The sequence below is a fragment of the Acipenser ruthenus genome, chromosome 3 (genome assembly GCF_902713425.1).
Source record: "Acipenser ruthenus chromosome 3, fAciRut3.2 maternal haplotype, whole genome shotgun sequence".
In the NCBI taxonomy this organism is placed as follows: Eukaryota; Metazoa; Chordata; class Actinopteri; order Acipenseriformes; family Acipenseridae; genus Acipenser; species Acipenser ruthenus.
In genome coordinates this window covers 77,015,598-77,038,742 of record NC_081191.1, presented here as the reverse complement: position 1 = coordinate 77,038,742, position 23,145 = coordinate 77,015,598, and the positions used below count along the sequence as shown (strand labels likewise).

At 40.2% G+C, this 23,145-nt stretch overlaps 1 protein-coding gene across 3 annotated transcripts in view; it reads right to left on the bottom strand.

Annotated features, from left to right (window-relative positions):
• LOC117394400 (chromodomain-helicase-DNA-binding protein 7-like) overlaps positions 1 to 22,155 on the bottom strand; it is a 76,751-nt gene extending 54,596 nt beyond the window's left edge. The window contains exons 1-2 of one of the 3 annotated variants that reach the window (XM_059017115.1): positions 21,771 to 22,155; positions 5,984 to 6,023 (exon numbers count right to left, since the gene is read on the bottom strand). The gene's annotated coding sequence lies outside the window, so the exon portion shown is untranslated. The remainder of the gene's footprint in view (positions 1 to 5,983; positions 6,024 to 21,770) is intronic. The other 2 variants (XM_033992634.3, XM_033992637.3) reach the window with 2 other exon arrangements.
• Between the last annotated feature and the right edge of the window lie 990 nt (positions 22,156 to 23,145).

Genomic DNA, 23,145 nt, shown 5'->3' with positions numbered 1-23,145 from the left:
CACCATTAAAATAATGGAGGGAGATGAGGTGAAGGAGGAGGGTGGTGGTGGTGGGTAGAGATAATGTACAGAGGGAAGGAGGGAGGTTAGTTATATTATTGCTATCAACCATCAAATGTTCTCCTGGAAATTACATTCTCTAAAAAGCAGACTAAACCACATCCAAGACAGGGGTGTGCAATTCATATCGCCCGAGACAACAAGTTTTGCCGTTATACGTTTTATTAATTTATTTTTCCTATGTTCATTCTGTTGCTAGAAAAACACTCCGGGTATATTTCTAGAGTGTCAAGTTTCTAAAAAATGAATTGCGGAAGTCTAGTACATACACACAAACATTTAAAAGTGTTTACGTCCTACCACTATAGAGGCTGTGTGGTCCCGTAGTTAAAGAAAAGGGCTTGTAACCAGGACGTCCCCAGTTCAAATCCCACCTCAGTCACTTAACCTCCTTGTGCTCCGTCTTTCGGGTGAGACGTAATTGTAAGCGACTCTGCAGCTGATGCATAGTTCACACACCCTAGTCTCCAAGTCATCTTGGATAAAGGCATCTGCTAAATAATAATAATAATAATAATAATAATAATAATAATAATAATAATAATAATAATAATAATAATAATAATAATAATAATAATAATAATAATAATAACCTATTGGTTAAAAGCAGTGTGGAGTAGTGGTTAAGGCGCTGGACTCTTGACCGCAGGGTCGTGGGTTCAATCCCAGGTGGGGTACACTGCTGCTGTACCCTTGAGCAAGGTACTTTACCTAGATTGCTCCAGTAAAAACCCAACTTTATAAATGGGTAATTGTATTTAAAAATAATGTGTAAAAAATAATATAATTTTATGTAAAAATGTGATATCTTGTAATAATTGTAAGTTGCCCTGGATAAGAGCATCTGCTAAGAAAATAAATAATAATAATAAAAAGAAACCCAGAAATGGCTGCCAAGAGTGTCTCTGGCAAGGTACAGACTAATCTTTTAAACTTAAGATATTTATGTTTTTTGTAAATTAGCAAGTAAGTGATACTGCTTCACTACTACAGGGGTCGCTGGTGCACGGTGAGCCGAGGACACCCTGGCCGACCTTACCCTCCCTCCCCCCAGACGACGCTCGGGCAATGTTGTGCGCCGCCCCCTGGGAGCTCCTGTCCACAGTCGGCTGTGGAATAGCCTGGACTCGAACCGGCGACGTCCAGGCTATAGAGCGCATCCTGCACTCCACGCAGAGCGCCTTCACCGGATGCGTCACTCGGGAGCCCTACAATATTTTATTTTTAAATAAAACACATACTGTAAATCTCATGGCAGTGTGTATTTATTTTTCAGTGAGAGTAGTGCAAGGAAAGAATTTTGCCCTCCCATAAAAAAAAGAAAAAAGAAAATGTAAAAACCCATCAGGGTATGAAACCAGGATCACCCTGCTGCAGCAGTGTTCCAGATAGCCACCATAGGACAAGATGTTAGGAGACAAAATAGCTGTAAAGTGTTGTACGCTGTTTAAAAAATTAGTATACAATAGAATAAATATTTTGCCTTTGCAGAATTTGATGGAGCCTACTGTAAATATTGCGTGCAATTTGTTAGAAAAACTGTAAAAATGCAGAGAAACTTGACAGGTTATACACAAGTCCTTTAAAAATCTGGGGTTCAGCAATTACAGCAAGAAAAATCAGAATTCCACAAAGCAGCAGTGTGGCGGAGTGTCCCGCTCCTGTGTATTATTATTTGTATTTTTGTTTGCGGTGCGGATAAAAGCGCTGCGTCTTTTATTATATATTTAAAAACCCTGTAAGGATGCATGGCTGATCAGCTACTGATTATTTAACTAGCTGACAGTCATGCATCCTTACCAAACGCGTGCAGACTCTGGCCGAGGGGTAATAAGATAATTAACAACTAGTTAATCCCTCGGCCAGAATATATAAACCTGCAGCTCTCTGCACTCGGGGTGGAGTGTACAGAGGAGAGTACGGGAAAACACGGGAGAGCGAGCAAAAACAATTGCTATATTTAATATACTTGTTGCTGTTTATTTGTTTGGCCAACACGCCTTTTTGTTTTGTTGTTTGTTTAAATATTTTATTTTTTGTTTTGTTTATTAATAAATACGCTGAGTGCCGTTGCACTCAGCTTCAACCGCCCATCCATTGTTTTGGTTTCTACTTCCTGGTCCGTGACGTCACCACTGCGAGCCAGACTGTCACAAGCAGTAATAGTTGGCAATGATTTAATATCTGTGATGCAACAAACTGAAACACCTGTACATCAGGAGGTGAATTCAGCTTAGAGAAAGTGTGGGGAAAAAACAGACAGAAGCTATTTTTATATTTGAAGAACTCCAAGCAGCACTCCAGATAAGGTTTGGGGTGGGAGTAACTTACCCTTAATTTTAACACTGACAGAAATGTATTTTCAGGGAGTAAAATGCAACATTACCTTGGAATCTCGATAAATATTGTACAGTCTTTAATGGTAATGGGGTAGACGTTAAAAAAAGCCTTTCATTTTAACTGCAATGTTACTTTTAACTGCTGTACAAAAACTTAGTATTAAAATAAAAATCAGAGATAACAGCTATTATTCACTTTATTGACCACAACCAATATGACTTTGAAGATAAGCACAGAAATAAAAAACATATATATGAAGATAAGCACAGAAACATAACTTACATTTGACATTAAATTCTTAAACTCAGTGAACATGTTAAAGCTTCAATATAACGCCATACAGATGAATAAAATAAGGAACTGCATTAATAAAAGTTAGCGGTTGCCTCAGACGATGGTTCCAGGTGGATTTGTAGCTGAACTGGAGTGTTTATGCTTCAACCTGTGTAGCTTAAAATTTCTTATTCTTACTGCGATTGGCTGCAAAGACAACAGGGTTAACCAGAGATTGGATAATGTTTGTTGGGTTGGTTTTTCTTGTGTAGTTTCCTAGTAACTGAAGACCTTGTTTTCTGGAAGATGTAGTTGTTAGTGGAAGTTTTAGGGGAGGCATACAAGCTGTGCAGCAAGATTGCTATGAGTAAATTTAATGTGTATTTATTTTTTTAATGCATAAAAAACAGCAGGTATACAGCTTATCTGGACCACTGACTCCAAAGTATTGCTTATTATAGTTGTACTCTTAGTACATTACTTAAATTTACTAGCAAATGTGTTCCAAATAGCACTGAAAGGAACATTTCCTTAAAATGTTATACATTTGTTGAGGTGGGGTCACAAGGAACCTTTTGTTTATCTTGAATTTAGTGAACCAGTCAAGCTTCAAGGCTAGATCTGCCCCTGTTAAATCACCAATTGATTGACTATGTTCACTGTTAAATAAAACCCAAATTTATATTCTACTTTGGGTGTGTTTTGTGAGACAGGGAGGGGGGGCAAGTAGATTTTTAAGAAGGACAAGTAGATTTTTCTAGTATTTTGTCCCTTGGACAAGAAGTTTTTTTCAAAAATTGCACATCCCTGCTAGAGCCCAATGGCAGCATGCTGAGACACTGAAAAACACCACCAAGCACAACGGATTACTCTCATTAACACCCATGCTTTTGTATGCACCAACTGTAGTCGTTGGCGATTAAACAACTGATCTGGCAATTTCCTACATTTAGCATTTAAAAGCTGGTTTCGAAAAAGAGAAAGAAAAAGCCAATTGCATAAGCATTATCCTGTTGGCTGGTTATGGGATCGCTCCCTGTCTACGCTATCCCATGAAGGGGCCCCTGTTCAAATAGGCTCTTACACCAGCAGCATTCCATTCCCCCCCCCCCCCCCCCCCCCCCTTCTTCCAAGCTCTGACTGCAGCTGAATATAGTTTCTGTTCCTCTTTGCGAGCACAGCATGTGTGATTGGGAGCAACTTATCCATCATGAATAAACTTGAGCACAAAGACAGGCCGAGTGTCGCAGGATACAAAAGGGCAAAAGGTCACAGTGGTGGAGCTACAGGGTTTGTAGAGGGCTTGGGTTGTTTTATGCATGGCTGCCTCATTTATTTACTTTTTTTGTGCATGAAAAAACACCAACTGTGAAGACATGCAGTTTATATAGTCTGCTACTTGGGTAGGACAGATGTCTTACCCACCAACAATCCTTTTTCATTTCCAAATTCCTGTTAAGGAATTAAAAGTACACATGGTTCTCAGAATCAATAAATATTAAAAACAAGTAAAAACAGCAGAATGTTGAGTCAATGACACCATGTCCTATCAGCGGGTGTCATTACAGCCACCTGTCTGAAAACCAGCTCGAAACCTGTTACAGGTCCGTTACCACAGGCACGTGAATCACACACCAAGAAATCAACTATATGGGATGACACAGGGTACACGGGTATCCTGGTTACCCGCTCCTCGTGATATTACCTGAATCCATTTTCAGGATTCGATTCCTCTTCGAATCCCTTTTTGCTAAAATCGAACGTCTCAATTTTCTACGATCTGTTGTAGCACAGCCACTCGACTTGACCCGCTAGACCTGTGGTTTTCAACCTGTGGTACGCGTACCTTTACTGGTATGCGACAGGCTTGCCACTGGTGCGTGCCAACAGCTCTTTATGATGATATGATTCCTCAAAACACAATGCTCTGTCAATCACACCATCGTGTATCAATCTGTTTGTACCACTGAAGCACAGAGAAATGAGAAATTAGAATGCAGAGCTCCAGACTGCTATTAAAATGGTTAGAAAAGCAAGAATTAAAAAAAAAAAAAAAAAAAAAAAAAAAAGACGCAACTTTCAAGGGTTAGGCACAAAAATCTCGCTTTAAAAAAAAGTGTTAATATTTATAAATGCGAGATGACGTCGGTCTGATAGATAGATATAGTCTTCGTTTCCACCAACAGATAACTTCCTTGAAAATGTCTACGGCAGTCATTATTTTCATTCCTTGGCTGTACAATATGTGCATTCGACAGGAGAATACTTTCATGCAGAGTTGGTATTTTAACATGCATGTTCAGATACATTTCAAAATAAGCGGCACCTGACCTCTGGCACATGGCATAGACACTTTTGTACAGTGAACCTGTCCCCCGATGTCATGCTTTACCCCTAAATAATTAAACAAGCATCAGCAGGTATGTATTAGTGCAATCTCCCAAAGTGACGGGTGAGCAATGAAGAGGGGTTTAAAGTGGCATGAACCTTGTCTGGATATTTGCAAACAAGACCAGGAGTAAATCTCACCAGTTTCCCAGAGCCTCCATAAGTGCTATGCTACAAAGTTTGAAATTTAAGGCGGTGGCTTATTTATGAAAACACTTAAAATATCCAAGTTCTGTACACGTCATCTACAGTATCATTCCTCCTCAAACTGAACCATCCATTCTTGCAGTAGCAGCAGATGCACAACTTTTTAAAAGGACTACTAACCAGTGACTACAATCCATGTGCTTACCTGTTAGCTTTACTGGCACCTCTTATTGTGGTGAGAATCTGTTGGTTCTTCACATGTTTGTTTATTATATTAAATTCAGGATATGCAAACAACTTCAAAAATACCAAAGAAACTGCTGCATCCTGGTACATTTTCAACAGAAGAAAATAGGGACCAGTGATAATACTGCTTGTGGTAATACGAGGTAAAAGGATTTAAAAAAAAAACATTAGTTTGCACTGTAATGAGGATTATTTTCTGTTTCTGTTTTGTAATCCTTGTATAAAAATCACCCATGTGAAAATCTGCTGTTTTTTTAGAAACCCACACATATGACATGATAGAATAACACCAAGCTTATCAGATTCTTGCTTCCTGACTTTTTGTCTGAAGAAATAATACAAGCGTGTGGTTTTTAGCTCTACAGTGCAGCTTATTTTGGTGCACAGCAGCCTTGAAAAGGTGTGGGGGGGGCTGGGGGGCTCATCATGCTTGGATTCAACTGAGAACACATTTCTGGATAACAAAATAAAAATGGCAGCTGTAAGTTTACAGATGAACAAAAAGCATCCAATCAGATTAGTCACTCACCAAAATGCTGGAGTGAAATTTGATCCCCTGCATCTAGACCCTGCAAAAAAAGGGGGGTTTAAAAGCTGCCCCTCGGGCTCTAAAGCAGTATTCAAATATACTTCCATCCAGCGAACCATCGTAAATAAAATAGAACAGGTCAATTCAGATAACTTGGACAATTCTAAACTTAAGTGTACGATGGACTGAATTTTTTACTTAACCCTTAGGGCAGGTGTTCAAACTTTCTTACCCGAGGCCCACCTGTTCAGCTGCATTAGGCACTGCAGCCAACTATTAGCACTCCTTGGGAAAATGTCAAATTAAAAACATTTCATACGTTTAAACCTGTAACATTATAAATAAACCTAAACTGTCCTTTATTCATTTTAATAAATATTGTGAAAGATGGAATTCACATAGAATATGCACTAAGTTAAAATATTAAAACACTAAGTTTAGTAAATAAAATTGCAAAAACTAAAAGACGTTTTTCAGACCTTTAAATTGGGTACCTTTGCATAATTGAAATTTTTAGAAATGCAGTTATTTTTTAGTCAAACAAGAAAGTGCATGTCTTATTCCCATTTATAAATACCTGAACAGGAATCACTTGAGTAAAACCAGTACAACGTGCACAAAAACATAACTCTTAAATCCTAATTTCTGAACACTAACTAAAAACGTCCAGCCGTTACCTCACGCTGAACTGTCATGCACAAAAAAGACGAATGCGCACAACAGAGAAGGAAACAAGAGCCTTACATAAGTTACTTTTTTCGGCACTACTCTGTACAACGAAATACAACTTGCGAGATCACATTTCAGTTGGCTTGCAACCCCCTCCCCGAAAAAAAAAAGGAGCGAAGCTGCGGCACTTAACCAAAAAGAAAGATTTATTCAGTTATCTGCAGCGAAATTTGAATCAGTTAAAAAAAAAATATTATTTTCCAACCAAACGTATTTAGCGTTATTTTAAGACTGAACGAGCCAGTAATTAATAAAATAGCAGTATATCCAAACATTTTAATAAATCAATTACCTGTATGTAACAAGATTTATGAGTTTGATTAAAACCATGATTTTTGATAATGTGTTTTACTTGTCCAAATTCTTGGCTGAGAGGGTCAACATGTATGTGCTTTCTGCCTGCGCTGTGAGCAATATAATATATCTATTACTTTTTGAAAAGTACCGAATATTTAAATTGAGCGAATATCCTAACATTAAAATCCTGTGTTCATCCCAGCACTATATTTTTTATATTATTTATATATATATATATATATATATATATATATATATATATATATATATATATATATATATATATATATATATATATATATACACACACATACATATACACACACACACATACACACACACACACACTACTGGTCAAAAGTTTTAGAACATCCCCATTTTTCCAGTTTTTATTGAAATTTAAGCAGTTCAAGTCCAGTGAATAACCTGAAATGGTACAAAGGTAAGCGTTAAACTGCCAGAGGTTAAAAAAATAAAAGTTTAGGTTACCAAAAACTGAAAAATAATGTACATTTCAGAGTTATACAAAAAGGCCTTTTTCAGGGAACAAGCAATGGGTTAACAACTTACAGCTGTTCTGCAGCAATGGAAGTAAACTAAGCCTTGAAAGTTGATGCTAACAATTCCTACAGGTGTCCCAACTTTTGTTGATTACTTACAAACCCTCTGTCTGTATAAAAGCAGTGTTGGAACAGACTGTGTTACTACACCCTCTTAAGCATTATTTGGACAGTATTGTACTGCAGGAAGTAGTATATTGCTCTCATAATGGCGAGAAAAAGGCAATTAACAAAGGAAGACAGACAGACCATTATAAACCTTAAAAGTGTAGGTCTTTCCTTTAGAGAAATTGCAAAGAAAGCCAAGGTGTCAGTGAGTACAGTTTCCTACACCATCAAAAGGCACTTGGAAACTGGAGGAAACTCTGACAGGAAGAGGTCTGGCAGACCCAAAGCCACAACAGAATCAGAAGACAAGTTTCTGAGAGTCAACAGCTTGCGTGATAGGCGGCTCACAGGACAACAGCTTCAAGCACAGCTTAACACTGGTTGAAGTAAGCAAGTCTCAGTTTCAACTGTGAAGAGAAGACTTCGAGCTGCAGGTTTGACAGGTCGAGTGGCAGTAAGAAAGCCATTGCTAAGATGGCAAAATAAGAAAAAGAGGCTTGCCTGGGCCATGAAGCACCGCCAGTGGACTACTGAAGACTGGAAGAAGGTCTTATGGACCGATGAATCAAAATTTGAAATCTTCGGTTCATCACGCAGGGTTTTTGTACGCCGTCGAGTAGGCGAAAGGATGGTTCTTCGGTGTGCGACACCAACTGTCAAACATGGAGGAGGAAGCGTGATGGTCTGGGGCTCTTGTGCTGGATTCAGAGTCGACGACTTGCACAGAGCGAGTGGCACCCTGAACCAAAACTGCTACCACAGCATTTTGCAGCGCCATGCAATACCCTCTGGTATACGCCTAGTTGGTCAGGGGTTCATCCTACAGCAAGATAATGACCCAAAACATACCTCCAGGCTATGTCACAACTACCTTAGAAGAAAAGCACAAGACGGTAGGCTTCAAATCATGGAATGGCCAGCACAGTCTCCAGACTTAAACCCCATCGAGCTGGTTTGGGATGAACTGGACAGAAGGGTGAAAGCAAAGTAACCTACAAGTGCAACACATTTGTGGGAACTTCTGCAACAGTGTTGGGAAGAACTTTCCGAACAATATTTGATTTCCATTGTAGAAAGAATGCCACGAGTGTGTTCGGCTGTTATATCTGCAAAAGGTGGCTACTTTGATGAGTCAAAAATTTAGATTAAATTTTGTTAAAAAAACGATTCCATGATTTCTTTTTTATATCTCCAATTGTTTATTTGTTCTATGCTTTAATTTCAGAGTACATTGAGACATTAAACTGTGTAAATTTCAATAAAAACTGGAAAAATGGAGGTGTTCTAAAACTTTTGACCGGTAGGGTATACATATATACAGTACTGTGCAAAAGTTGTAGGCAGGTGTGAAAAAATGCTGTAAAGTAAGAATGCTTTCAAAAATAGACATGTTAATAGATTATATTTATCAATTAACTAAATGCAAAGTGAGTGAACAGAAGAAAAATCTAAATCAAATCCATATTTGGTGTGATCACCCTTTGCCTTCAAAACAGCATCAATTCTTCTAGGTACACTTGCACAGTCAGGGATTTTGTAGGCATACAGTCAGGTGTATGATTAAACAATTATACCAAACAGATGCTAATGATCATCAATTCAATATGTAGGTTGAAACACAACCATTAACTGAAACAGAAACAGCTGTGTAGGAGGAATAAAACTGGGTGAGGAACAGCCAAACTCAGCTAACAAGGTGAGGTTGCTGAAGACAGTTTACTGTCAAAAGTCATACACCATGGCAAGACTGAGCAGAGCAACAAGACACAAGGTAGTTATACTGCATCAGCAAGGTCTCTCCCAGGCAGAAATTTCAAGGCAGACAGGGGTTTCCAGATGTGCTGTCCAAGCTCTTTTGAAGAAGCACAAAGAAACGGGCAACGTTGAGGACCGTAGACGCAGTGGTCGGCCAAGGAAACTTACTGCAGCAGATGAAAGACACATCATGCTTACTTCCCTTCGCAATCGGAAGATGTCCAGCAGTGCCATCAGCTCAGAATTGGCAGAAAACAGTGGGACCCTGGTACACCCATCTACTGTCCGGAGAAGTCTGGTCAGAAGTGGCCTTCATGGAAGACTTGAGGCCAAAAAGCCATACCTCCGACGTGGAAACAAGGCCAAGCGACTCAACTATGCACGAAAACACAGGAACTGGGGTGCAGAAAAATGGCAGCAGGTGCTCTGGACTGATGAGTCAAAATGTGAAATATTTGGCTGTAGCAGAAGGCAGTTTGTTCGCCGAAGGGCTGGAGAGCGGTACACGAATGAGTGTCTGCAGGCAACAGTGAAGCATGGTGGAGGTTCCTTGCAAGTTTGGGGCTGCATTTCTGCAAATGGAATTGGGGATTTGGTCAGAATTAAAGGGTGGTCACATGAAATATTGATTTGATGTAGATTTTTCTTCTGTTCACTCACTTTGCATTTTGTTAATTGATAAATATAAACTATTAACATGTCTATTTTTGAAAGCATTCTTACTTTACAGCATTTTTTCACACCTGCCTAAAACTTTTGCACAGTACTGATGTGTATATATACACACACACACACACAATGTGCCCCGCCCCTGTGTGCATTTCTGTGTTATATGTTGCGTGTGGTGTGTAAATGTTTGTGTATAGATATTGCTGCAAGGGGTATAAATGGGTGTGTGTAGCGCAAGTTATTTAAAATGTATAATTTTATTTAGGCACGGGAATTGCACTTCACGTGCATTTAAAGTATTTAATATGTGAGCATAGGGTTGCACGTAATTAGGTCACGTACTGGGATTCAAGTGAATAATTAATTAGTAATTGAATCCCGGCACAACAGTATATATGGATGCACAAAGCACTCACCTCGGGGTTCGAGAGTGTTAGAGAGTGGAGAACAGGTGAGAGAGAAAGGAGAGTAAATAACAGTTGCTATTACGTGCTGGAGAACCAGCACGGTACTTGTTTGTGTCTGTTCGTCCACTCGTTTGTCTGTCTGTTTATTGTCTGTTCGTTTTGGCTACTGTGCCGTTTTATTTTTACAAAGTGTTTGTTTGTTCAAACCTTTTATTTTTCCGTACTTAATAAACAGCCCAACAGCGCTTTCATTCATTATTTTCACTCGCAGCGCTGTGTGTTCATTTCTGGTCTGACGTCATCCCACTCTGTCACACGTGGTGTCAGAGCGGGATAACAGCGCCTTCAAGACGCAGGCCAGAAACGGTACTGCGGGTGATTTAAAAAGAACCACAGGACTGTTTAAAAAAAAATAATAAAAAAAACTGGGAAAACGCAGCCGGAAGCAGCAACAGCAGAGCAAAGGGGAAAGGAAGAAGCATGGCTGTGGTGTTTCGCCCATGGCAAAACCTGTCACACCACCATGCACTGCTCTGTCCATGTGGCTCTTCAGGAATTGTCAGGAAAGATGGGATGGGGGGGGGGGGGGGGGGGGACACTGAGGAGTGGTTCCGCCAGAAGGCTAGGAAGCCAGGACCCGACCGGCTGTCATTGCCGTTGTGATCCCTCTGCGAGGGTAAGCATTACTTTGCCTCCTGTCCCTTCCACAGTTATGAGGAGGAGGAGGAGGAGGATCACAGTCGTCCTACGCCTGAGTGGGAGGACCGCGAGCGTCCAGCACCCAGACGGGGGGACCGCAGGAATACAAAGTGCCAAGAGGCAGCTGTTCCCATCTCCACCAGCAGAAAAATGCCTGCTGTCGCCATCTCCACCAGCAGAGGAAGAATGCCTGCTGTCGCCATCTCCACCAGCAGAGGAAGAATGCCTGCTGGTTTCCCCTTCCGAGACAGAGGGAGAACCGCACCTGTCCCCTGTAAGTGAGGGAGAGTCGGACCAGTCCCTTGCAAGAGAGGGAGAGCCGCACCAGTCCCCTGCAACAGGGAGAGACTACACGCTGCTCCCACCTCCACCGCTTCCGCCACTAGGAGCAGAGCAGCAGGAGCTGCCTCTGCCTCCACCATCTCCACCAGGAGCAGAGCAGCAGGAGCTGCCTGCCTCCACCACCAGGCGCAGAGCAGGAGCTGCCTCTGCCTCCACCACCTTTGCCACCAGGATGAGAGCAGCAGGAGCTGCCTCTTCCTCTGCCACCTTCGCCACCAGGAGGACAGCAGCAGGAGCTGCCTCTGCCACCTCCACCAGCAGAGGATGAATACCTGCTGGTTCCGCCTTCCCCAACGCGGGAGGACTGCTTGCCGCTCCCACCTCCACCACAAGAGGAGCAGCAGCTCAGTTTGCCATCGCCCGGGGATGCCTGCCTCGCTTCGCCTGGGGCTGCCTGTTGCTCTGCATCGCAGCAGGAAGTACTGTGGCCGGAACCCCATCAATGGGAGCTGCCGGCCACGAAGAAGGGGGGGGGGGGGGGGGGGGGGGGGGAGGTCCGGAGACCACCAACCCATGCAGCAGTTTCGCTGCCGGAGATCGTGGGGGAGGTCAGGAGACCTGCTCCCACTGCAGCACTTGCGCTGCCAGAAGTACTGTGGCCGGAGCCTCACAAGGGGGGGGGGGGGGGGGGGTGATCTGCCGGCTATGAAGAATTGGGAGGTTGGGGGACCACCTGCCCCCGCAGCTTTTCCGCTGCCAGAACTGCCCCGGCTGAAGGAGTCAGCCCGGGAGCTGTCAGCTGTTATGATGACAGCATTGCCAGTAGCAACCTGGCTACTGGCAACATTGCTGCCCATGAACCCCTTGAAGTCCCTGTTCTTGGCCCGGGACTTCGAGCGAGACTGAGGATTTTAAGGGGGGAGGTGGCCATTGAGGCCATGTGTGCTGCGCACAAGGGGATATGTGGCAATGTGCCCTGCCCCTGTGTGCACTTCTGTGTTATATGTTGCATGTGGTGTGTAAATGTTGGTGTATAGATATTGCTGCATGGGATATAAATGGGTGTGTGTTGCACAAGTTATTTAAAATATATAATTGTATTTAGGCACAGGGATTGCACTTCACTTCACGTGCAATTAAAGTATTTCATATGTGAGCACGGGGTTGCACAGAATTAGTTCACGTGCTGGGATTCAAGTGAATAATTAATTAGTAATTGAATCCCGGCACAACAGTATATATAGATGCACAAAGCACTCACTCGGGGTTGTGTGTTCGAGTGTGGATAACAGGTGAGAGAGAAAGGAGAGTGCAAACAACAATTGCTACTACTTTATTGTCTGTTCGTTTTGGCTACTGTGCCGTTTTATTTTACAAAGTGTTTGTTCAAACCTTTTATTTTTCTGTACTTAATAAACAGCGCTTTGATTCATTATTTTCACTTGCAGTGCTGTGTGTTCATGGTCTGACATCATCACTGATAGATAGATAGATCTACCTCGCTATAACGCGGGTCTCGGAACACACACAATGAGCGTTATAACTAGGCTTGCTACTATTCGATTTTTAATTTTTTGCCAAATTGACGATTAATATCGACGTTTATTTTTGAAAGAATGTACTGTTTTTTTCAATCTTTATTTTTCAATTCAAGCAGAGCATGGGTGAAATCGACCTTTAGGATTAAATAAAGAACCCAGACTTTTTATGCCATTGAGAAACATATCATTTAGGGAAACCCCATTATCATATTCAACATTCTAATTGAAATAACATTTGGTCATATCAAAGCTATACCTTGTAAAGCCTTTTATAGCATACATTTACAAGTAAAAATAATATGCACAGAACAAAACATTAGATAGTTGAACAGAACTAACTTCCACATATTATTTTGAGCTCTGCCCCTCTCCTACTTCAGCACACAGTCACTGGAGGCAAGGCAGACGGGCCCGCTTCGTCCTGCCGCGGAGACTTCTCGTCAATCAGGGTTTGTGCACAATGCTCGTTAAGTATTTTCCTCTTCCGCCCCATTTTCAAGTCAAACTCGTAACTGTAACCGTATAATAGCAAAACCTAACCTACACCTTAACACGCTAATTTCAAAGTAGGCGCTTTGAATAACAGGCGCTGTAGCTGGCAAATGAAAGTGCACACAGTCTTGACGACTGACAGTCATTTCAACGAATGACAGCATTCTAGCACTGCTTCAGCCAACGAGATCTGTCAGAGCAGGATGAAACGACTGAGAGTGAAACTACACTAGCCTATTAAGGGACCACTGAGTTGACTGCCAGCGACCCCTAGCCTTTCAGAGCGGAACGGAGACAGGACAGACAGACTAGAGATGATTTGTAAATTATTTTAGTCATTTAAACGATTCAGAGCGGAACAGAGACGATGAAACATACAAAATATACGCCAACACTAATAATTGATTTCGAAAACTGAGCACCGTCCGCCCCTCCCATCTCCATCTCGTGTAATCCAGAGACAAACCTTTAATTTCTTCATTCGCCATCTCGACATCAAAGCACTGTATAGCGTAAGCTGTATTGAAAGAAATGTCTCCACCCCTTGCTGTTTGGGATTTTTTTATTAAATGCCCAGACAACCAAAAAAAAAAAAAAACACAACAACCAGTCTCTGGAGTCACTTGACAAGAATACGTTCATATTGTTATTGTTATTAGTAGTATTATTTTTAGTAGTAAAATGTGACTGTAACCAGCTTGGTTACCATTTTTTGCTTCTCAAAAATAGCCTGCGTCTTAAATTCGAGTTCAGTATAATGATGCGTGTATTAAAAAAGAGCCTACAAAAGACACGACTACCCGAGTACACAAACAGCAACGTGACTGACTGCCAAGAAAAGACAACAAAGGCATTTGCCCGAATACACAAGCGTGACTTACTGCTGAGAAAAAAACAAACAAAGCTTCCGGAGGAATTCAAAGAGAAACGTTTACAATTTCAGCATTTCTAACACACAGTACCAGCTTGGACAGATCGGAAATGCTGAGGTGGTTGCTGGGTTACATGTTGCCGTGGAGTGTTGTGCCGTGCTTGCTGTTGTGATGCTGTAAGTGAGTGGTGGTGTGTGTACAACAGAGACGCCATCTTAAGTATTATACAGTGTGCAGCACAATAAACAAGCTCTGTGGTTAATCTACAATAACACGGTTTCGTGTCAGTTTTGTATGACACAAAAGCGCAATTGAGGTTGCGTCTTTGTGAATGCATATTTTACGTTTTATTTTTTCCTCAAAACGAAGGTGGTAAATTTGGACTGCGTCGTAAATTTGAGGGCGTCTTAAATTTGAAGGAATATGGTATACATGATACTGCACACATATATGAAAAGCTCAAGCGTGTCTTATGCCAGAGTAACTGGGCCGGAGCGAATTCTCAGTACATGTTTCAACTGTCAATGCCCTAGTCCAGATCACATGGATATCGTTCTGCTGCAAATGGAAATCAACAGAAACAATTTCAAATAATTTTCACCCCAGTAGTGCTCACTGTGATGCCCAAAAGTCCTGTTACAGGATTTTGCTTTGAGCAGTTTAAGGGCACTTTCACATTTAGTTCGTTTGACCCTTTGATGCAGATTGAAGTGCGGTTCGGTTCTCTTGCAGTGATATGTGAAACCGGAAAGAACCACGAAATCGCACTTTGCTCCGTTTCAACTTTTTGCAATGTGAAACAAAAACATGGAAACGAACCACTCCAAAACAGCAAAGCAAATCGCGTAAGTGACGAACTTCAGCAAGCACCAAGGAAGGGGTCTCCCGTTGTCGCACATACGCAACGCACGGCTTGTCAAAAAACACACACATACAGACAAGAACACCATAAAATATCACATGTACAGAACAGCACATCACAAACTCAAAAATACTATGGGGCTGATTTACTAACTGACACAATGCGGGGCTATTCAATAAAATTATTCTAATAGTGTTTGAGATTTAATTACTATTGCAGTAAGCGTGTTCTTTAAGCGATAGAGCCCATCGATGCGGGCTCTACCGTGTGGTAGATGACTGACTGGAGTTATGCGTCCCGAGCCGTAAGCGAGGGTGCTAACGAAAGTAAACGTAGAGAGGGATCTATCGCTATTAGAAAACAATTTCTTTATTTTCTCTTTTATAAAAAAAAACAAAACAACAACTTTAAAACCTACATTTACCTTGAACTTCTGATATTTCGCCGGGTAACCTTCCACTGAAGAAAATAGTCCAACATAATTAGAATTGAAAAACGACACGTAGAGAAAACGTTATTATTATTTAAATTATTATTATTTGGTTAACATTTATTTATTGGGGTCTTACTCTTTTCTTATCATAATTTATCTGAACATGTACAATTGTTGAATAGTCCGTGTAGTATTGAGTCTGAATCGAAACTTGTTGTTGGAGGCGGGGCATCATTCAAGTCGGCAGGGAGTGGATTGGCTGGTGTGGAAAGAACTGAAACAGAGTTGGCAGTTTGACTCACTGGTTTTGAGGGAGGGTTTGTTTGGTTCCAGCTGATGACAGAATTGTGGACCAATCGTGTCTTTCATGTTTATTTGCTGTCCAGTGCTTTGAATTGAGCCTTAATTACGGTGTCCTGTCACAGACATGATTTCCCTCGTCTCTAGACCAGCGTCAGAAAGTATGTTTAAGTAGCTTTTTATGTTATCAGATTAGTTGTAGATTAGAATGTTAAGGCTAAAAGCCGGTATTTATGCGCAGATTGATTTAAAATTTAATTCACAGTTAAGCACTTCAACATTCCAGCGGGCACCTATGCAAAATAGAAGCCTGCTAGATTTGGAAGCTGATTGGCTGGTCGCACTCAATTGTTTTCTAATTAAGCATAGTAAAACTGTCACAAGCAAAGAAAAGTATGACATTTTTGAATAACGATATAGCACATTTATTATATAACAAGTCTGGCTTTATTATAATCGTGTACATTTGCAGAGAAAACATTGTATCAAGATAAAGCGGTACAGTCTGTACAGGCATTAGTCACTTGCATTTGCACTGCTCTACCTGATTTTAGTGAACCACCTCCTGTATCTCCCCACACTGTCAACATACAACATTTGCAACAAGCTGTTATCAATAACAGCTAAATTGCTGTTGGTTGAACGTACAATGTACATTTTCAGAATCATGATTGTCACTGGCATTTCCTCCAGAAGAACGGTGTTTTTCCAACAAATACTTAACGCTCTTTCGGCATGTTATGTTTCTTCGGCAAAGATTTGACATGGTAAGCACCAAATAAAACCAGTAACAGCACAACCACATCAAGTAAATTATTCTCCATGTTGGGCATAATGGCAAGTTTTTCCAGAGAACTTCCGCTCTCTTAAATCAGCAAGAGAGCAGAGTGCGTTTGGAAAAAAAAGTGCAATGTGAAACCAACAGAACTCTAGTCTGGATGAAGCTGCAAGTGAACCAAACAAGTAAATTTGAATGCACTTTAAAAGAAACTCAAGTTCGCTTCATTTTCTGGTGTGAAACAAACTTGAAAAAAAAAATGTGTTAGTTTGCAATTGAACCACGATTCGAATCACTGGCAGTGAACTAGATGTGAAAGTGCCCCAAGAACCGGATCCCTCAGCATTTTAAAGCTCCATAAGATTACAGTAGCTCCACTGATTAGAAGGGGCTATAATAAAGACAAGAAAAAGGGGGAAAAAACAGTCCTATAATCTCCTGCTCTTAAACGAGAACAGGACATTGATACATGTTTGTTAATTTAAACAAATTGTCACAGGACAGTAAAACATCAACAGACATTTATTTTGACTAGGAGAGGGAACTTAATATAATACAGTGAAATTGAGGAAAACACCAGTATGCGTCAGTATTTGCCACTGCACAAAAACTGTCAACAGCATATTGATTCAATTAGCTTGTAATGAAGTACTGTAGTCCTAAAAGAAGCTGCCTTATATAGTATTCTGTAGACACTGTATACGGAAAAGAGTAACAATCGTATTAGATTAGATTAACCTTCACACAACTAACCAGTAGCCTAAACAGCAAAATGGTATGATTGTATATTATGGGTGGGCTAGTGTTATATAACCTATGGCTGATCAAGGTACAGGCACAAGCAGTTTCTCCAGGCTTAGTTTAGGCCTCAGACGGAGACACTCATGACCTTCAGATACAAAGCGTTGCCACACCAAGCATGTTTACTGTTGATGTTCTGTAGATAAACTGTTGCAGACATTCTAACAATTCTTAAAGTATTGGACAACATCACAAAAATGAAAAAGATAACCTATACATAGTTTTATTTATTTTAAATGTGCCAATGTTCATTATGGCAAAACTTAGCAATTAATGTACCCTATGTACACCTGTGTGTTCATAAAGGTAGCAAGCCCTTAATATCCAATAAACTGCAATTACTGTTTTTTTTTTTTTTATAAATTTAGTCATTGTCAATTATTTTTATTATTTTCTCCCAATTTGGAATCGCCAATTATTTTATTATGCTCAGCTCACCGCTACCACCCCTGCGCTGATTCGGGAGGGCGAAGACGAACACACACTGTCCTCCAAAGCGCGTTGCCATCAGCCGACCGCTTTTTTTCAGCCACCCAACCATGCAGCCACCCAAGAGCTACAGCGTCGGAGGACAACGCAGCTCTCGGGCAGCTTACAGGCAAGCCCGCAGCCGCCCGGCCAGTCTACAGGGGTCGCTGGTGTGCGATGAGCCAAGAACACCCTGGCCGACCTACCCCTCCCTCCCCCCGGGCGGCGCTCGGCCAATTGAGCGCCGCCCCCTTGAAGCTCCCGTCCTCGGTCGGCAAAGGAATAGCCTGGACTCGAACTCACGACATCCAGACTATAGAGCGCATCCTGCACTCCACGTGGAGTGCCTTTACTGGATGCGCCACTCGGGAGCCCCCGCAATTACTGTATTCTGATCATGAAAGGTCACGCAATACCAGAATTACTTGAATTCCAATGCTACGTAGAGATGCTTCCAAAACAGCATCCTTGTCTGGTGAATAAAAGCATAATTTGTATTATAAACACTTTCTAGGAAATATCTTTAGGGTACACAACCCTTGAAAAACGGACAGAAGTGTATAGAGACTCAAGACTGTATGGTTACAATTATCCTACAGTACAGAGTCCAGCAGTGTAACAAATGTGTACAGCAGTAGTACATACAGGTACATGTATGTTTTCATACATGTATTTTTATCCTCGTCATGTGTAAGTTTCAGAGATGAATTTACTAAAACTTGTTCTAAAGAATAATGAGTTATTCTGCATTGCATTATTTTTTTTTATTTTTTTTTATTGCAAAGACAAAACCACAAAATATTACCCAAATTAAGAATCACTAACCTAAAACAGAATCTTACTAGAATATACACAACAATGTAGTGCCTGTACTGAAATACTACCCGAGAGGCTCAACACTTACTACTGCAACTAGCATTGGGTCAGACCCAGGTACTGGGTATAGACAATTTCTTCACCATGTTCAAGCTACAATAAATCTTTAAAATATAACTGATAAATAAATAAAAACAGTTTCATGGCCTACTCCATTTAAAAGTTACACTGATGTAGTTACCAGACTTGATGCACAAGCTTAACTGACTGGGAAAACAGTAACCCATTGCCTGCCCTACATTTGGAGTTTCCTGTTTCTAATTTTTTTTTACTAGTTGGAGACTGCTGGTGCAGTGACATAAGTGCAATTTATGAAAATATGGTGATTTTAAAAAAAATATTCTAGTTACAGGGGGAAAACATTTTTTCGGCAAGGTGCCCAATATGCTTTTTATGAAATGCAAGTTACAGAAATTATTACAGAAATCAATGCTATTTTTTGCATAAATTGACTAATTCCAGAAATAACTGGCTTCTAAGAAGAAACTGAAAACACTGGCAACCTGTAGTGCTACACAAAACTGTGCACCATGGTGGCATAACATGTCAAGGCCCATCAACCAAAGTTGCAGTAACTTTAAAAGCAACTAAAAACTCAAGTAAACAATTGAGTAAATTCTTTCTGATATGTGTTTCTCTATTTTTTTTTTTTTTTTGCAAATAAGCTAGTCAAAGAAGCCCTCACTAACTGGAAGAAAAGTACAAACACATGCCATTCAAAAATTGGTTATAAAGTATTTGTTAATAATGCGTTTTTACTAGCGCTCCTACTGTATCCACGTCTTTAAAAAAATGAGTAAATCTGCAGAGGTAGCTTTTGAGCTTAACTGCGTATACATTGTTATAATGTGAATCTGGTAACTTTGCTGTAAAGTTAAAGGATAGCACAGTATATAACTTAAGTGTGTGGGGGGACATTACATGAAAATGAATGGTTCAGATAGAAACCAAATACAGTATGTGCAAAGCGTCTCAGATCCATCTAATTGAGCCCCTTTATTAAATCTTTGCTGAGAGTGGCCCGAGTCAAATTAAAGCTGCCATCTTAGGTTAAGACTTGAAAGCCTTTCCTTTGTGTATCACTCAGGGGAAGAAAACACTGACCAAGTACTCGTGGAGATGCTCCAATGCTAGCGGGCATTCTGAGCTATGGCGTGTAAAACTGCTTCACCTTATTTTAAACATCATCTTCTAACACAATAACGGTTTGGATTCGTAGTTTAACTAAGTCTTAAAAAAATATTTAAATGCGAACACGGTAGCAGTGCATAACACTTGTAATTAGAAACAACAACGTAACGTGGCTGGGTGCATAACCACCGTTCGTCTTTGAAACGGTTTTAAAGTTTCAATAAAAAGAAAAAAATACATGAGCCAACATGTTATATATCAATTCTGTTAACGTGTGGTGAATAATTTAATTAATTACAAGTACAAATTCAAAAAGCCTGCAACACAGATCTAAACTTTACCCAAAATAACAATACGGATTTAAAAAGACCGTCTCACTTTCAGGAAACATGATATACATATATATTAAACACACCAAAAATAAAAGGCACCGGGCAAAATAAACGTTATCTTGGATATCAATTGTATATTTTGCTATTGTTTGTACGAACTAGTTATCATCAGACCATCACAACAGGACCTGTGAAAATCCTAAAACGTGACCCCCTTAAACTTATCACAATTTTCCTTAAGTTAAACTTCACTTTTTAATATGCCCACGTACTTTTGTTTTAAACAATCAGCAGTGTGTTTTTAGGTCCTCTCAAATCCCATCAGGATAAATGACCGCATTTTAATGATGGCTGCTCTCATTGCCTGCAGCAAATCCTTTCCGTTTGAATCCCACAATCACCTCTGTCTCACTGACCGCCTCGCTGCTCCTCCAGGATAACTAATAACCACCTGGCACGTTTTACTCACAAACGGATTACTCGTTTTCACTGGAGAATCTCAGAGATAAGTTTTTATCACTTATTGCAAATAGATTTGTATTTGTATATTTTTTTTTAATACAAATGGACCGTCCAGTGATTGTACTTAATTTAAAACGTATAGCTTATTAAAATAAAACTAACAGATCCCTACTGACCGCCTGGCCTCAAACAACCTTTCCCGTAGTATATTCTCTTTTGCCTTTCCCACAACGAGTTTATTTGGCCCTTGAAGACTTCCTACCCAGCCCCAACCTGCAGTGGCTGTGTATGTGTGGATAGACTATAACGTGTGTTTAATTTTCTATACGGTTTTACTATTTAAATATTACATAGTGGAAGGCGAATCTCCCATCCACTGACTCACCTCTGCTTACTCTCTCCAGCCCACCTCGTGTTTCGCTTCACATTGAACTAGCTACCCCCCGTTTCTTTATCTTTCATATCCCCCTCCCTCCTAAATCGTTATACTTCGGTTTAAATGGATAACTTTGTTAAAGTTCGCACACAGCCTTTTGCTTTTCTCTTTACAAAAATAACCCCTTTGCTATAGCGACTTGATTACGAAGGCATACCGTTCAAAACAAACAGCTACAAGTCGAAATATCACTGCACTTGTTAAATGTAAATACATAATGACTTCTACTCTAAATAAAGTCTTCGTTCACTACACTCATTTTTTTTTGTAACAGTAGAGTTGCCCTGTTTGTTCTCTATTCTCGATTGTTCAGCTTTACTTCACAGTTCTCAGGAGCACTTATCGTTTTCTCAGTTAAAAACTAAATTAAACAATTTCCTTGGTTATCTCTTCAACCATTCTTATCAGAAAACACAAGATCCCATGCACACTCAAATTGCCATTCAACCTTAAACACAGGGCGAACCCGCATCGAAAAAAAAAAGAAACTCACTTACCCTGTTAGTTTAGGTCAGTTTAGGGTTGTCTCAAATTAAGTCTCGTTAGTGTGTGTTTCCAGCAGCAGTATACCTTTTTTTCAATTTATTTTATTTATAAATGTACAAATTCAGTGGTTGTTATTAGTTTCAGTGTCTCCGTGTCCCGTCCTCGCTGACTCTCTCTCCTTTGTGTTAATTTCACTCTATTCAAATTTAATCCGATCGATCCCGGCGGCCGCGTTCTCGACTCCTCTCCTCGAGACACTCGCTCACCTTCCACAAACAGTGGGGCGCGTTCACGTCTTACTCGTCGCTCACGTGCGTGCGCGCGCGTGAATGACCTCAGGCTCTGACGCAATTGCGTTATTATTGTCATAATAAGATGCACGGACACGAGAACCGCAAAGAGGCTCCTATCCGGTCATTTGCTCGCTGCTACTGGTGGTGAGAGATCACAGTAACCTCACAAAGCTTTGTGTATGCGTGTTGTTGTTTTTAAAGGTCTTTATCTCATTGTGAGTGGCTGGATCAGTTTATAGAGAAGATTCAACAATGTCATTTTGTCCAAATGAATGGGCAATTTTATATTAATACCAAACTTTTTCCCACAATGACGTAGGGGACCGCTGAAATACAAAAACTACCTGAACATTGAACATGTGGTAGTATTATACATAAATAATTTATTATTCAAATAAAATAAATAAATAAAACATATTTGCACCAACACACTTAGTTTAAAGATTTAAAAAGGTACATAAGTAGCTTTTCTGTAGGTTTAAATTATTTCTTCTACATCCAGTCAATTAGAAACTTTTGCTGAAAAGAAAAAAAGAAATACCCAGGCATATTTAAACTATAAAATACCATTCCTTGGGCCCTATTTACTGTACCAATGTTACAAAACTGAGTAACAACTGCTTAAGAGAATTAAGAAACCTTGGATGATATTACTGCATTTAGGTGTTTGGATCTAGTTCTGTAAAATTAAAATATATTTTTTCTTTTTTTCTTGTGGTTACATCGTAGCATTTGATTTGTAACAGTCTCTCGACAATGTAGCATAGATAGACATATGTATTACTGTATATTAATTAACAAGTGGTTTTCCATCTGTTCAGAAATATCCATGTCCCTGTGAATGACTTAATGCAGAACATTTACAAATTTAAATGTTTTATAATGTGTTTGGATATTGCCAGAATATTTTTATTATTATCTTAAAACAGAATTCACTACTTGTTGTGTAAACGGCCATGTTTACATTACAAGAATATATCCAACCTGTTTAGGTTATTATCATAACCCCCCGATTCCCTGGAATAGAAATGTAACCATTACCATATGGGTAGTTACCACCTAAAGACCCGAAACCTGAATAAGATATATCAAA